Here is an 11,287-nt window from a genome sequence, read left to right on the forward strand (position 1 = left end):
GGCCACAGTATTAGGCCTGGCTAGGTTTTGTGATGGAGAAGGCAATGGCACCCCACTCCAGTACTCTTGCTTGGAAAATCCCATGGACAGAGGAGCCTGGTAGGCTGCAGCCCATGGGATCCCTAAGAGTCAGACACGACTGAGCGACTTCACTTTCAATTTTTACTTACATGCATTGGAGACGGAAATGGCAACCCACTCCAATGTTCTTGCTTGGAGAATCCCAGGGACGGGGGAGCCTTGCGGCCTGCCGTCTATGGGGTGGCACAGAGTCGGACATGACTGAAGTGACTTAGCAGAAGCAGCAGGTTTTGTGAGGGGGTGGAATTCATATGCTAATGAGTGAGAGGATCATCCCAGCCAGTGGGGAATCACTCACTCCTCCCTCTTTTGACTGTGCCTTGTGTCTTCACAAGAGAAGACTCTACACATGGACATCACCAGATGGTCAACACCGAAATCAGATTGATTATATTCTTTGCAGCCAAAGATGGAGAAGCTCTATACAGTTAACAAAAACAAGACCAGGAGATGACTGGGGCTCAGATCATGAACTCCTTATTACCAAATTCAGACTTAAATGGAAGAAAGTAGGGAAAACCACTAGACCATTCAGGTATGACCTAAATCAAATCCCTTATGATTATACAGTGAAAGTGAGAAATAGATTTAAGGGCCTAGATCTGATAGATAGAGTGCCTGATGAACTATGGAATGAGGTTCGTGACATGGTACAGGAGACAGGGATGAAGACCATCCACATGGAAAAGAAATGCAAAAAAGCAAAATGGCTGTCTGGGGAGGCCTTACAAATAGCTGTGAAAAGAAGAGAAGTGAAAAGAAAAGGAGAAAAGGAAAGATATAAGCATCTGAACGCAGAGTTTCAAAGAATAGCGAGAAGAGATAAGAAAGCCTTCCTCAGCAATCAATGCAAAGAAATAGAGGAAAACAACAAAATGGAAAAGACTAGAGATCTCTTCAAGAAAATTAGAGATACCAAGGGAACATTTCATGCAAAGATGGGCTTGATAAAGGACAGAAAAGTTATGGACCTAACAGAAGCAGAAGATATCAAGAAGAGATGGCAAGAATACACAGAAGAACTGTACAAAAAAGATCTTCATGATCCAGATAATCATGATGGTGTGATCACTGACCTAGAGCCAGACATCCTGGAATGTGAAGTCAAGTGGGCCTTAGAAAGCATCATTATGAACAAAGCTAGTGGAGGTGATGGAATTCCAGTTGAGCTATTCCAAAGGCTGAAAGATGATGCTGTGGAAGTGCTGCACTCAATATGCCAGCAAATTTGGAAAACTCAGCAGTGGCCACAGGACTGGAAAAGGTCAGTTTTCATTCCAATCCCAAAGAAAGGCAATGCCAAAGAATGTTCAAACTACCACACAATTGCACTCATCTCACACGCTAGTAAAGTAATGCTCAAAATTCTCCAAGCCAGGCTTCAGCAATATGTGAACTGTGAACTTCCTGATGTTCAAGCTGGTTTTAGAAAAGGCAGAGGAACCAGAGATCAAATTGCCAACATCCGCTGGATCATGGAAAAAGCAAGAGAGTTCCAGAAAAACATCTATTTCTGCTTTATTGACTATGCCAAAGCCTTTGACTGTGTGAACCACAATAAACTGTGGGAAATTCTTCAAGAGATGGGAATACCAGACCACCTGACCTACCTCTTGAGAAATCTGTATCAGTTCAGGAAGCAACAGTTAGAACTGGACATGGAACAACAAACTGGTTCCAAATAGGAAAAGGAGTATGTCAAGGCTGTATATTGTCTGCATAACTTCTATGCAGAGTACATCATGAGAAACTCTGGACTGGAAGAAACACAAGCTGAAGTCAAGACTGCTGGGAGAAATATCAATAACCTCAGGTGTGCAGATGACACCACCTTTATGGCAGAAAGTGAAGAGGAACTCAAAAGCCTCGTGATGAAAGTGAAAGAGGAGAGTGAAAAAGTTGGCTTAAAGCTCACCATTCAGAAAACGAAGATCATGGCATCCGGTCCCATCACTTCATGGGAAATAGTTGGGGAAACAGTGGAAACAGTGTCCGACTTTATTTTTCTGGGCTCCAAAATCACTGCAGATGGTGACTGCAGCCATGAAATTAAAAGACACTCGTTGGAAGGAAAGTTATGACCAACCTAGACAGTATATTCAAAAGCAGAGACATTACTTTGCCAACAAAGCTCCGGCTACTCAAGGCTATGCTTCTTCCTGTGGTCATGTATGGATGTGAGAGTTGGACTGTGAAGAAGGCTGAGCACCAAAGAATTGATGCTTTTGAAGTGTGGTGTTGGAGAAGACTCTTGAGAGTCCCTTGGACTGCAAGGAGATCCAACCAGTCCATTCTGAAGGAGATCAGCCCTGGGATTTCTTTGGAAGGAATGATGCTAAAGCTGAAACTCCAGTACTTTGGCCACCTCATGTGCAGAGTTGACTCATTGGAAAAGACTCTGATACTGGGAGGGATTGGGGGCAAGAGGAGAAGGGGACGACAGAGGATGAGATGGCTGGATGGCATCACTGCCTCAATGGACGTGAGCCTCGGTGAACTCCGGGAGTTGGTGATGGACAGGGAGGCCTGGCGTGCTGGGATTCATGGGGTCACAAAGAGTCGGACATGACTTAGGGTCTGAACTGGAGCTGCCCTGTCACATCTGAGTGTGTCTGTTGTCTTATAGATTGGGGAATAAGGTTTACTTGAATTTGACTTGTCACCTTGGACCCAATTGATTTTAATTGGTTAACATTATTCCCTTTTGCCATGTCATTCTTTCAAAGGTTGTGCTCTGCCTCCTTCCCTCCTGTTTCATGCTCTTTTCCTGAGCCCCATCCAGACCCACAAGGTTACCTCTACAATCTTCTGGAGAGACAACCAGAAAATAGCTGGCCTTGGGAGGGAAATACTCTATAATATCCAACCCCATGATCCTACCCAGTACTGGTCACGCTGGAGACCTTGGGGACACCCAAACTTCAGTCTGAGGGTCCCAGGAGGTCATCACGCCTTGACCTGCCTAGGGATCTGGTCCTCAAAAGTTTGCCACGCTTCAACCTGCTCGGGGATCCGCCAGTCCCAGGGGTCCCAGGAGGTTGTCACGCCTCGACCTACCCAGGGACCCAATACTCGGGAGGCCGTCATGCCTTGACCTGCCCGGGAATTCGATCTCTAGGAGGCTGTCATGCCTCAGCCTGCCTGGGGATCTGCACCCTGACCAGGGGATGCCTGGCTCTCAGGTTGCAACAGTACTAGTTAGGATGAGCTTACATATCAATTCCCTTCCACGGTGGGCAAACTAACAATGAGTTACAAACCCCTTAATTCTACCCAGCACTGGTCACACTGGAGATCTTGGGGACGCCCAAACTCCAGTCCAGGGGTCCCAGGAGGTCGTCACGCCTTGACCTGCCTAGGGATCAGTCTTTGAAAGGTTGGCATGCCTCAACCTGCTTGGGGATCCGCCAGTCCCAGGGGTCCCAGGAGGTCATCACGCCTCGACTTGCCCAGGGACCCAATTCTCGGGAGGCCGTCACGCCTCGACCTGCCTAGGGATTCGATCTCTAGGAGGCTGTCATGCCTCAGCCTGCCTGGGGATCTGCACCCTGACCAGGAGACGCCTGGCTCTCAGGTTGCAACAGTTCTGGGTAGGATAAGCTTCAGAAAGACTCACCCCTAAGGAAGTCCACCCATAAAAATCGAAAGAGGCCTTTTTCTTTTCTCCCTGTCATGACTGTCTTTCAGATGTGAAATAACCAATCTACTTCCCGGCAGACGCCCCTGAGATGCATCCTTGATAACTGGAAGCTGTTCAACCCTCTAGCTCTAAGGAGAAGTCGTTTGAAATTCTTTTGTGCCACTGCATGGCCACAGTATCCACTGGGGGACGAGGAACACTGGCCTGAGGATGGAACTTAAAATTACAATACCATCCTGCAATTAGAATTATTCTGCAAAAGACAAGGGAAATGGACAGAGATCCCCTATGTACAAATTTTCTTCTGACTAAGAGATATGAAGGAATTCTGTCTTAAGTATGGGATTGTAGTATGCCCTAAAAGTGAGCCCACTAGGCAAATGGTGTTAGGCACAGGCAACCAAGAAAAGGAACCCCCTCGTGAAGGCTCACCTTCCACAGCTCCCGAGTTGCCTGGTGCTCCTTCCTCATACCCAAACGTGCCCCCATATCTGGGAGCACCTCCTCAACAAAAGCCAGCTCAAGTATGTCCCTTAGTTGAAACTGGAGGAGAATTCAGACCAACCTGGGTCCATAAGCCCTTCTCCCTCTTAGAATTAAGGCAGATCAAACAAGACCTGGGAAGCTATACAGATGACCCAGGCAAATATATAGATACATTCCAACATATTACCTCGGCCTGTGACTTGACATGGAAAAACATCATGGTCATATTTAGTCAAATTTTATCTGATCCTGAACATACCAGGGTCTTAAAGGAAGCCCGGAGGTATGAAACAGGGCTCCACTTGTCCAGTGATAGATACCCAGTAGGGGAAACTGCAGTCCCCTCCTCCGATCCTAATTGGAATTATAATGACCCTGAGCACATCTGGGAAAGAGATCATTTTCTAATCTGTGTGAAGGCAGGACTGAAAGCAGCCCAACAAAACGTAATTGGCTATGCCCAGGTCTCAGCAATAACTCAGGAGCCCAATGAGAACCCCATTGCCTTTCTGGAAAGGCTAAAAGAGGCACTCCAAAAGTTTATCAACCTGGAGTTAGACTGTTACGAGGGACCGGTGATTTTAAAGGACAAATTCCTGTCACAATGTGCATCAGATATCAGAATTAAGTTACAACAGCTACAACAGCAGAACCCTGCTGCCTCTTTAGATGAGATGGTCCAGATAGCCACCAATACCTTTTATAACAGAGAACAGGAGAAGGAGGCCAAGGCCCAGGAGAAGGAGAGAAAGAAAGAGACAAGCCATGCCCAGATGCTGGCCGCCTTCCAGAGCAACCCTATGGCAAACCCCGAGTCCTTGAAGGACAAGGCATGAGACAAATGCCTGATCTGTAGACAGGTGGGGTATTGGGTCAAAGAGTGTCCAAACCATGACAAGTCTCCTAGAATGGCTTGCCACAAATGCCATCAACTGGGACATTGGGTGGCACTCTGCCATCGGGACCCAAGAGCCTCAAGGTCAAGGGCCAAGCCTACCCTCACGATGGTTCAAGAGGACTGAAGCGGCCGGCTCCAGACAGCCCACCTGTCACAGATAACCATCACAGGGCTGGAGCCAAGGGTGCAACTGGATGTGGCAGGTAGGTCCAAGAATTTCTTAGTTGACACAGGGCCTACCTACTCTGTCTTGATCTCCTACTCCGGAGCCTTCTCCTCCTAAACCTGTACCATTTTGGGTGCTACAGGAAAAGCAACTACTAAAAGATTCATCTGAGCACTTCTTTGTTGCTAGGATGGACAAATATTTTCCCACCAGTTTCTGGTGGTCCTTGAGTGTCCTACCCCCTTATTGGAAAGAGATATACTCACTAAACTGGGGACCACCCTTGTGATGGGAAGTTTTTCAGCCCCTAGAGCTCTACAGCTCCTGGTTACTACTGAAGAACCCATTACACCTTCAATAGAGAGGGACCAAAAACTATGGGAAGACAAAATTAACCCCCAGGTGTGGGACCAGGGGATTCCTAGACGAGCCCACCAAGCTGAACCGGTCATCATTGTCCTCCGAGATCCCACTCGGTTTCCTAACCGGAAACAATATCCTCTCAAAAGAGAGGCTTGGGAGGGACTACAACATTTAATAAATAAATTCCTTGCTTGTGGGCTATTGGTCCCTACCAGTTTGCCATGTAACAATCCCATCCTCTCAGTAAAGAAAAAAGATGGAACCTGGCGAATGGTTCAAGATCTCTGGATCATAAATGAAGCTGTAGTCCCCCTCCATCCCACAGTACCCAATCCCTATGTAATCTTGGGAGAAATCCCACCCTGTGCCAAGTGGTTTATAGTCTTGGATCTCAAAGATGCATTTTTTTTGCATACCACTGGCTAAAGAATCCCAATATCTTTTTGCCTTTGAGTGGAAGGCCCCAGGAGAAAAACACCAACAGATGACTTGGACAGTATTACCTCAGGGGTTAAGAGATAGTCCCCACCTGTTTGGACAGACCCTTAGCTGGGATCTCCTAGATCTGGACCTGGGACCTAATGGGAAAATATTACAATATGTAGATGACCTACTAATCTGCTCTCCAGATGAGAAAAGTGCCCAACAACATGCAATTCAGGTTCTAAACTTCTTGGCAGAAAGGGGATATAAAGTCTCCCGTGCTAAGGCACAGATTGTCGAGACAAAGGTCACTTACCTGGGAGTTCAGATTACACACGGGTCCAGGAGGCCGTCCTATGATCGGGTACAAGGAATTCTCCAGTTGCCCTCCCGCACGACTCGAAAACAATTGCGAGCTTTCCTGGGGCTAACTGGTTATTGTAGAATATGAATACCCAACTATGGTCTAATTGCCCAGCCCTTATATGAAAGCTTAAAGGGACGAGATGATTCAATCCCACTGATGTGGGGAACTCCTCAAAAGAAGGCAGAGGCTACACTAAAACAGGCCTTAACTCAGGCACCTGCATTGAGGTTAGATCCAGAAAAAGCATTCCAACTTTATGTCCATGAAAGAGAGGGAATAGCCTTGGGAGTGTTAACTCAAAGGTTGGGATCTGAGCCCCAGCCTGTAGCTTACTTATCCAAGAGGCTCGATCCAACTACCCGAGGCTGGCTCCCCTGCTTTCAAAATCTTGCAGCTATTGCAATCATGATAGAAGATGCTTTAAAACTCTCCTTTGGGGGCAAACTAACTATTTTTACCAGCCACCAAGTAAAACAACTCCTGAATGGGAGAGGCCATTTATGGATGTCTGATCAAAGAATCCTCAGATATCAAGTAATGCTGATGGAAAATCCATGCCTCACTATATCCCCTTGTGAGGTTCTTAACCCAGCCACACTCCTACCTACCCCCGAGGGCTCTCTCCCCTTTCATTCTTGTCTAGAAACCTTGGACCACTGGACAAAACCCCAAGAGGGATTGTCAGAAGATCCTCTGACCAATCTTGAGGAAATCTGGTACACTGATGGAAGCAGCTTTGTCTTGGATGGAAAAAGAAGAGCCGGGTATGCAGTAGTCTCCAATTTTGAGACCATAGAGGCTAAACCTCTGCCACCAGGTACTTCAGCCCAATTAGCTGAGCTCATAGCCCTGACTCAAGCTTTAGAGCTGGGAAAAGGAAAAAGAATAGCCATTTACACTGACTCCAAGTATGCCTTTCTGGTGCTACATGCACATGTGGCTATTTGGAAAGAAAGGGGCCACTTGACCACCTGAGGGTCCCCAATCAAATATGGTGATCAGATTCTTTGACTCTTGGAGGCAGTCCATCTGCCCACTGAGGTTTAAGTCTCCCACTATAAAGGACACCAAAAAGGGAGCATGGAAGTGGTACGAGGGAACCAAGCAGCTGATCAGGCAGCTAGGAGAGCAGCATTACAGAACCATGACCTAATAGGGATTGCCACCTTAGTTCCACAGACTAATTTGCCAGAAACTCCTTCATATACTGAAGGTGAGACTCTTAAAGCTAAGAGAGAGGGCTTTCAAGAAGATCATATGGGGTGATTCCAAAAGGAGAGACTCCTTTTTCTGCCTGGGAACCTCCAATGGAAGTTGGTTAACTCCTTACATCCACTACTCATTTAGGAGAAAAGGCCTTCCAAAGATTACTAGAAAGGTCCTTCAGAGGAACAAGCTTCCAAACAACTGTAAGACAGTGATCGCCTCTTGTCCCACTTGCCAATTAAACAACCCCCAAGGAGCTCGAAGATCCCAGCTGGTCCAGCCCGTCCAACGACGTGGGGCCTACCCAGGAGAGGACTGGCAGATGGACTTCACCCAGATGCCAGTTTCTCAAGGGTATAAATATCTATTAGTTATGATAGATACATTCACAGGATGGATTGAAGGCTTTCCCGCCCGGACTGAGAAGGCTGAGGAGGTGGTAAAAAAAAACTGCTCCATTAAATCATTCCAAGATTTGTTCTGCCCAGGTCATTACAAAGTGACAATGGGACATCATTTACTTCTAAGGTTACCCAAGGGGTCTCGAAAGCATTGGGCATTACTTATTATCTCCATTTTGCCTAGAGGCCTCAATCTTCAGGAAAAGTAGAAAGAGCCAATCAATTCTTAAAATCAGTGATAAAAAAGATAACCCAAGAGACCTCCCTGGGATGGAAGGAGGCTTTTTCAATAGCTCTCCTCCGCACCCACATTGCCCCTAAGGAACAGGTTGGTCTTAGTCCTTATGAGATGCTATATGGGAGATCTTTTGTTTATGTCAATGACCTCTTCCTAGGTCCAGAGGTTCAGACCCTCCAGTCTTATACCATGGCCATTGGGCAATTCCAACAGGATATACGCTTGTGGGGTATGAACCAGGACCCAAAAGATTATCTAAAGAGTCACCACTAAATGCTCCAGGAACTCAAGTCCTAATTAAAGTCTGGAAAGATGGGTCCCCAAAGGCTCAACTCCAGCCCACATGGAAGGGCCCCTACCCTGTAATACTTTCTACCCCTACAGCAGTCAAGGTACCAGAACATGACTCCTGGATTCACTACTCACGAGTCAAGCCATGGAAGAAAACAAAAGAGGACACTCAATACACCTGTGAGCCCCTGGGAGATCTCAGATACCTATTCAGAACTACCAATGAGTGTCATTCTAAAGAACACCCCCAAAATCTGGTTTCTGGGGATAAAATTTCTCAGGATAACTCTGAAGAGCCAACACAGCTTGACAGAGACTGTACTCCAAAACAGACAGGAGATAGATCTTCTGATCCCTGAACAAGGAGGGACTTGAGCCATCCTGGCCATGTGAATTTAAAAATGACCAATGTCCCTACTAGTCCTTGTTATGATTATTCCATGTACTGTCAATTGTCTAACCTGTTTTGTCTCTGCCCAGTTCAACCAGCTACAACATGCAGTGCCAGTTCAACAAAGATATAAAACTACAGCTGACCACGGAAAATATCACACACCCTTGGACACCGCTATAAGGACTCTGAGGATTGAGACTAGCAAGAGGGGAAGGCCCAGTACGCCTCACCATCCCAGTTCAGCAGGAAGTAGCCATAAAGACCTCGACACCCCTAATCCCAAAGAATTGGGCCTCCCATCTCTTGAGAGGGGAATGTTAGGTAGGTAGAATAGGGAAAAGGAGTCCAAAATGGCAGTGGCTAAAAGACAAGGAAGGTCAAAGGAAGGTCCGAGGACCAGAGTGAAGACTTCAGGCAGAACAAACAGCACTCCTGGCTAAGCCCAATTTGCATACAGCAGGCCCAGGTGGAGGAAAAAAACATATAAAAGGGGATAAGAAAGCTGTGGTACATACACACAATGGAGTATTACTCAGCCATTAAAAAGAATACATTTGAATCAGTTCTAATGAGGTGGATGAAACTGGAGCCTATTATACAGAGTGAAGTAAGCCAGAAAGAAAAACACCAATACAGTATACTAACGCATATATATGGAATTTAGAAAGATGATAACAATAACCCTGTGTACGAGACAGCAGAAGAGACACTGATGTATAGAACAGTCTTATGGACTCTGTTGCAGAGGGAGAGGGTGGGAAGATTTGGGAGAATGGCATTGAAACATGTATAATATCATGTATGAAACGAGTTGCCAGTCCAGGTTCGATGCACGATACTGGATGCTTGGGGCTGGTGCACTGGGACGACCCAGAGGGATGGTATGGGGAGGGAGGAGGGAGGAGGGTTCAGGATGGGGAACACATGTATACCTGTGGCGGATTCATTTTGATATTTGGCAAAACTAATACAATTATGTAAAGTTTAAAAATAAAATAAAATTAAAAAAAAAAAAAGGAGGAGCCAAAGCGCTTTCTCATGGACTCTCTCTCTCCCGCGTGCATGCGCGCGCGCTCTCTCTCTCTCACTCTCTCTCTCCTGCTATCTTCTAAATAAAATAGAGCTGTAACACTGATTTGCTTAAGAGCTATAACACGGTTTGTCCAAGACCCGAGAGCTGTGATGCGCCGAGGGCTTTAATGTACATCGCTCCAAATCTTTGTTGTGACGAGACAAAGAACCGAGGAACATACACTCACGTGACACAACCAACTCTTTTTTGGCATAAAGTCTTTTTTCTATTCATGTTTTATTTTATATTTATGAAATATTTTTAATATTTCCAAATAATTATTTAAGGAGATTTAGTTCAATTCAGAGTGTTACGGTTTTTGTCTGTTCTGAGTGTGTCTTTGTGTACATGTGATGTTATTACAGGGACATATTCATTGTTTGGAATGTTTTGACACATTTTATGCTTTCCCCCCCCTCCCTTTATAGTAGCATTGTATGGATACAGATTTTTTTCTTTTCTTTTTTTGATAACTTAGTGGAGTAAGTTTTGGGTTTTCTGTGGCTTACAAGAATTCTAGTTTAGTGCTGTTTTCTTCTGTAGTGTAGTGAAATGAAGTATATGTGAATACATACACACACATACATATACTCACACTTATACACAGATATGTATGAATGTATCTATTTTGTTGTCAGTCAATTGCTAAGTCGTGTCTGACTCTTAAAGATCCCATGGACTGCAGCATGCCAGGCTTCCCTGTTCTTCACTATCCCTCAGAATTTGCTCAAATTCATGTCCAGTGAGTCAGTGATGCCATCCAACCATCTCACCCTCAGCCACTCTCTTCTTTTGCCTTCAATCTTTCCCAGCATCAGGATCTTTTCCAATGTGTTGGCTCTTCACACCACGTGGCCAGAGTACTAGAGTTTCAGCTTCATCATCGGCATATACCTAAATCTATATATAAATCCCTCTCTATGTAAAATGCATGGTTGTTGAGAGATTTTGATTATCAATTTTTTTGTGTGTATGTTTTTTTTATCTTGTTTCTGGAAGATTCTTAACACAATTTACTCATTTTGCTTCTGTTAACATTTATAACTCTATGGTCATCCTTTTCCTTTCCTCCTTTGTCTTAGAAAGAAATTTCCCTGAAGTTTGCACCTCAAATCCTATACAATTGCTAGCCTTTTTCTTGCAGCCAGTGCTGCTTCCTATCAGACTTTTGACCTGCTTTCAATTACTGGTTATGTGAGTAGAACTTTATTATTTATTTTACCTGTTTTGTCCCTTTTGTACTAATAAGATCACCACTTTC

Source organism: Bos javanicus, chromosome 15 (genome assembly GCF_032452875.1).
Source record: "Bos javanicus breed banteng chromosome 15, ARS-OSU_banteng_1.0, whole genome shotgun sequence".
In the NCBI taxonomy this organism is placed as follows: Eukaryota; Metazoa; Chordata; class Mammalia; order Artiodactyla; family Bovidae; genus Bos; species Bos javanicus.